We start from the raw sequence: 5976 nt of genomic DNA on the forward strand, positions 1-5976 counted from the left end.
ACAAGCGGTCCCTGTGGCCGAGGCCGACTTAGCCGAGCATCCTCGGAGACGACGAGCTCGCGTGGCCGCCGTGCCGGCTGACCGGCCCGCCCCGGGGCCGTTTCCCCCCCGCTCCCCGTCGCCGAAGGAGCGCGCCCCCCGCCACCGCCTAAGGCCGCTGGGACCTTCCTCACCGCTCGAACGCATCCCGCCGGCGACGGAGCCGCTGATGCCCCTCTGTCGGAAGCGCGGCGCGCCTCTCCGGCAGCCCTGGCTGGGGCCCTGGAGCCCCAGGTCTCTGCCCAGGCCGAGGCACGCGGCTGCTGCTTTGCCAGGGACGGGTCCGACCGGGAGCCGAGCGCATCGCCCGTAGGCAGGCACGGGCGCAGGCCGGACGTCGAAGCGGCCGACCACCCGGGCTGTAACAGAGAAAGCGGCGTTAGCGACACCGTTACAAATCTTTCTCATTTCCACCTGCGTGCGCGCCCGCACCCCGCCAAAACAGGCCCCCGGCCCGAACGCCCACCGCCTGCTGCTGCAGCCGCTCACCCGCCCTTAGACACACGCACGCGCACGCACGCACTGCCCCCCCCCCATTCGAGTCCCCGCCCCAAACACCTCCCGCCCGCCACCGCACCCACTCGCACGGGGCTACACACGTGCGCACCCCCCCCCCCCGCAACCGGCCCCCCCCAGCCCAAACCCTCCACCCGCTGCCCCGCTCACAGTCGTGCGCTCAAAACGCACACGCGCGCAGCCCCCCCCCCCCCCCCGCCCGAAACAGGGCCCCGGGCCGACACCCCCCACCCCCGTCACCCCGGGCCCGCCGCTGCACGCACACACACACCGCCCCCCCGCCCTCCCGCCACGCAGTTCGCGCCGAGCCTGGCTGCCCCTGCTCCCCCCTTCCGCCACCAGGCTTGCCGCCCCCGGTGGTGGAAGGCGGGAGACTTTAGGACCCTGCGGCGTCCCTGCCGGCTCCGTGCCCGGGCGGGAGAGGGGAGCCCCCCCGGTGCCCTGCCGTCTCTAAACCCCAGCTGCCGAGTCCCTATCCTGCCGCACCCGTGGCCCCGCTCCCGCCTTTCTTTCTCAGCCAGCCACGCACTCGCCCTGCTCCACTCCCGCCCGCCGCCGCCGCGGGGGGAAAACTAAAGGACCGGGGGGGTGGGACGGGGACGGGGACGGGGACGGGGACGGGGGAGAGAAGTAAAAAAAATAAAACTCCAACCGATCCAAACAGAAGCCTTCTCCGAAAAGACACACCGTCCCCCCTCGCCAGCCTGCCTCTGCGCCAGGCTCCCCGCCTGCTCGCCAGCCGCTCTCGCCCTGCTGCACTCCTGCCCGCCCTCGCCGCGGGGGGAAAACTAAACGACCGGGGGGGACGGGACGGGGACGGGGACGGGGACGGGGACGGGGGAGAGAAGTAAAAAAAATAAAACTCCAACCGATCCAAACAGAAGCCTTCTCCGAAAAGACACACCGTCCCCCCTCGCCAGCCTGCCTCTGCGCCAGGCTCCCCGCCTGCTCGCCCTGCTCCACTCCTGCCCGCCCCCGCCGCGGGGGGAAAACTAAACGACCGGGGGGGGGGGGGGACGGGGACGGGGACGGGGACGGGGGAGAGAAGTAAAAAAAATAAAACTCCAACCGATCCAAACAGAAGCCTTCTCCGAAAAGACACACCGTCCCCCCTCGCCAGCCTGCCTCTGCGCCAGGCTCCCCGCCTGCTCGCCAGCCGCTCTCGCCCTGCTCCATTCCTGCCCGCCCCCGCCGCGGGGGGAAAACTAAACGACCGGGGGGGGGGGGACGGGGACGGGGACGGGGACGGGGGAGAGAAGTAAAAAAAATAAAACTCCAACCGATCCAAACAGAAGCCTTCTCCGAAAAGACACACCGTCCCCCCTCGCCAGCCTGCCTCTGCGCCAGGCTCCCCGCCTGCTCGCCAGCCGCTCTCGCCCTGCTCCACTCCTGCCCGCCCCCGCCGCGGGGGGAAAACTAAACGACCGGGGGGGGGGGGACGGGGACGGGGACGGGGACGGGGACGGGGACGGGGGAGAGAAGTAAAAAAAATAAAACTCCAACCGATCCAAACAGAAGCCTTCTCCGAAAAGACACACCGTCCCCCCTCGCCAGCCTACCTCTGCGCCAGGCTCCCCGCCTGCTCGCCAGCCGCTCTCGCCCCCCCTCTTTTCTAGCCTCCTTTCCCCGCCGCTGCTGCCGCCGCGACTGAGCAGCAGACCGTTGCCGTGGCGGGAAACACCACAGTTTCCGGGGGCCCCGTTGCCGGGCTGCAGACCACCCCACCCAGCCACCCGCCCCCCAACCCCCCGTCTCCAGGGCGCCGGAAAGTCTGTGATCGGGTGGGGCCGGGGGAGGGGGGGGGGGGGGGGCTGCACCTACTGGCCTGCAGGTCCGGGACTGCAGCGCGGGGAGGGAGGGGGAGCACACCGGTGCAGGGGTGCGTGTAGCTGTGTGTGCCTGCGTCGCGTTCTGTGTGTGTGTGTGTGTGTGTGTGCGCGCGCCTCTGAGCGCGCGTGTGTCACCGGGGGGGGGGGGGGGTGGCAGTGCCTGCAGGATCGCAGATATGTATTTTAAAGTATTTATTTTATTAAAAAAAGGAAAACGTCAAAAAAACACCAAAAAAAACCAGGCGGGGGGGGGGGGGAGAAAAATTAAAAACAACCCCCCAAAAAAAGCCCAAGACCGCAAAAACCAAAACCAAAAGTCGGCGAGCACCCAGCAGCGCCGGGACCCGAACCTGAACCTGGCAAGGGGCTACCAGTCCTGAAGGCACCCAGTGAACAGCGAACTCGCGCCGGGGAGCCGGGCAGTTTGTGCCGGGGGCTGCCACCTCTGCCCGGACCCCGCCGACAGAATATGGTTGGGGGGGGGGGGGGGCAGCAGCGGAGCAGAGGGGCTGGCTGGTGTGGTGAAGCTGGCAAGTGCCTGGCAGCCACCGGCTCGGAATAGGTGCGTGCACGTGCATGAGAACGACGAGGGTGGGGGGGGGGGTGTGTGTGTGTCAGGAAACAAAAATTATTTTGAAAACTGGTTGTCGTTAATATTGTATTAATATTTCCCGCCGGAATCAATAAAGGTGAAATAACTCTTGCATCAGACAGTACGTTTAAACGTGCTCCCTTGGTGTAGAAGTGGTTCAAACTCGGGAAGGGGAGGGGGAAAGAAATGCCGTCCGGGAGAACCGGGAGAGGGTGGCCCTTTTAATCAGATTTGCTAAAATCTCAAAAGAAAGAAAAAAAAAAAAAAAAACGAAAAAAACGAACCAAAAACAGGCGCACCTGCCCCCCCCGCCCCCCCCCGCCCAAGGGGCACCGAACGGCTGCCAGGTCTACCCGGCTCCGCGGGCGGCCGCCAGGTCTACCCGGCTCCGGAGGCCGGCGCGGCCGCCGGCGGCGCCCGGAGGACGCGGGGTGTCGCTGCCGCAGCGGCCGGTGAAAAGGGCCGCCAGGTCTACCCGGCTCCGCGGGCGGCCGCCAGGTCTACCCGGCTCCGGAGGCCGGCGCGGCCGCCGGCGGCGCCCGGAGGACGCGGGGTGTCGCTGCCGCAGCGGCCGGTGAAAAGGGCCGCCAGGTCTACCCGGCTCCGCGGGCGGCCGCCAGGTCTACCCGGCTCCGGAGGCCGGCGCGGCCGCCGGCGGCGCCCGGAGGACGCGGGGTGTCGCTGCCGCAGCGGCCGGTGAAAAGGGCCGCCAGGTCTACCCGGCTCCGCGGGCGGCCGCCAGGTCTACCCGGCTCCGGAGGCCGGCGCGGCCGCCGGCGGCGCCCGGAGGACGCGGGGTGTCGCTGCCGCAGCGGCCGGTGAAAAGAGCCGCCAGGTCTACCCGGCTCCGCGGGCGGCCGCCAGGTCTACCCGGCTCCGGAGGCCGGCGCGGCCGCCGGCGGCGCCCGGAGGACGCGGGGTGTCGCTGCCGCAGCGGCCGGTGAAAAGAGCCGCCAGGTCTACCCGGCTCCGCGGGCGGCCGCCAGGTCTACCCGGCTCCGGAGGCCGGCGCGGCCGCCGGCGGCGCCCGGAGGACGCGGGGTGTCGCTGCCGCAGCGGCCGGTGAAAAGAGCCGCCAGGTCTACCCGGCTCCGGCGGGACTTAGCCGCATTTCGGGGGCGGGGAGGTAGACCTGATAGCCCCGCCACTTTCTCGGAGCTGGCCAAGGGGTCGCTGTTTTTCGCTGCCTCCAGTTACGTCATCGTAAAAGTCGGTGTCATTGGCGGGTCTCCCCGGTGGGCAGGGACGGCACTCTTGGAGCCGGCCGGGGGCGGGGACGTGATCTCCCGTACTATAGGAGGTAGTGGTGACTCGTGCACGGAGCAGCGCTAGTGAGCGGCTGCAAGGCTTACGGCTCAGCCGGCGAAGTGGAGCGCTGGGCGGCCGTTGTGGTGGTGGTTTTGCCTGGTGGTTCGGCTCGTTTTCTGTCTGTTCGGCCAGTTGGTCTCTCCCGGTGTTTTCCAAGTAAGCCAGCCGGGCGCCTGCGAGGGTCTGGCAGGCTGGCGGTGGCTGTTGACCCGAGTGGTGCGAGAGGTGCAAAGGTGGATTCCGCAGGGCATAGCCCGGTGGCCGGCGGCGGCCACCGGCACTCGAACGCTGGAAGACCGGGTGGAGCCGAGCCTGCCTCGGCTTTCCCCCGGCCCCGGAGGGCCCGATGATGGCAAAGGTGGAGCGCTGGTATATGCGAGGGCAGCTGCCCGTGAGCATCCAGCCCGCCGCGGCTGCCGCCGCCTCCTGAGGGCCTGGTGATGGGCGGGCGAGGTGGCGGCACCTCGTCCTTTGACTCTGGCCTTAAGCTGGAGCGGGCAGAGCGGCAGCCGGTCCCGGTGGCTGGCAGCCGGATGCAGACGGCTGGGGGTTCTCGTGCGTGCCGCAGCTTCCCCCCAGCCCCCGAGGGCCCGATGATGGCACAGGTGAGAGGCTGCAGCGCCTCGTCCTGTTTTTGCCGGCATGAGCCACGCGTGGGCGGCCTGTGGTGTCCGGCCTGCCCCGGCTTGCCTGGTTGCAGGAGGGCTCGGTGGAAAGGTCTGCAGCGCTCTACCGGGTTTAGAGGTGGCGGCACCTCATCGCGTTTTCTCCGGCCTTAAGCTGGAGCCCATGCACGAATTGGGCAGAGTGCAAGCGGCAGCCGGTCCCGGTGGCTGGCAGCCGGATGCAGACGGCTGGGGGTTCTCGTGCGTGCCGCAGCTTCCCCCCAGCCCCCGAGGGCCCGATGATGGCACAGGTGAGAGGCCGCAGCGCCTCGTCCTGTTTCTGCCGGCATGAGCCACGCGTGGGCGGCCTGTGGTGTCCGGCCTGCCCCGGCTTGCCTGGTTGCAGGAGGGCTCGGTGGAAAGGTCTGCAGCGCTGTACCGGGTTAGAGGTGGCGGCACCTCATCGCGTTTTCTCCGGCCTTAAGCTGGAGCCCATGCACGAATTGGGCAGAGTGCAAGCGGCAGCCGGTCCCGGTGGCTGGCAGCCGGATGCAGACGGCTGGGGGTTCTCGTGCGTGCCGCAGCTTCCCCCCAGCCCCCGAGGGCCCGATGATGGCACAGGTGAGAGGCCGCAGCGCCTCGTCCTGTTTCTGCCGGCATGAGCCACGCGTGGGCGGCCTGTGGTGTCCGGCCTGCCCCGGCTTGCCTGGTTGCAGGAGGGCTCGGTGGAAAGGTCTGCAGCGCTGTACCGGGTTAGAGGTGGCGGCACCTCATCGCGTTTTCTCCGGCCTTAAGCTGGAGCCCGCGAAGCGGGAAGAAAAGTGCGGCTGTACCTGGTGGCTGGCAAGTCGAACGCAGGCGGCTGGGGTTGTCTCGCTTCTGTGGCATTCCCCCAGGCCCCGAACACCCGTGCGCGGCATGGGTCCAGGTGCCTTTTTTTTCCCCGACGGCAAGCGGTTGCCTGTGGGGCGGGCAAAGACCGGCAGCCGGTGGCGGTTGCCGGCACTCGAACGCTGGAGGAGCTGGGGGAGTTGAGCCTGCTGTGGCCATCCCCCGGTCCCGTTACCTTCCTCAAGGGAATCGTTGT

The sequence above is a fragment of the Buteo buteo genome, unplaced genomic scaffold (genome assembly GCF_964188355.1).
Source record: "Buteo buteo unplaced genomic scaffold, bButBut1.hap1.1 HAP1_SCAFFOLD_107, whole genome shotgun sequence".
Lineage (NCBI taxonomy): Eukaryota > Metazoa > Chordata > Aves > Accipitriformes > Accipitridae > Buteo > Buteo buteo.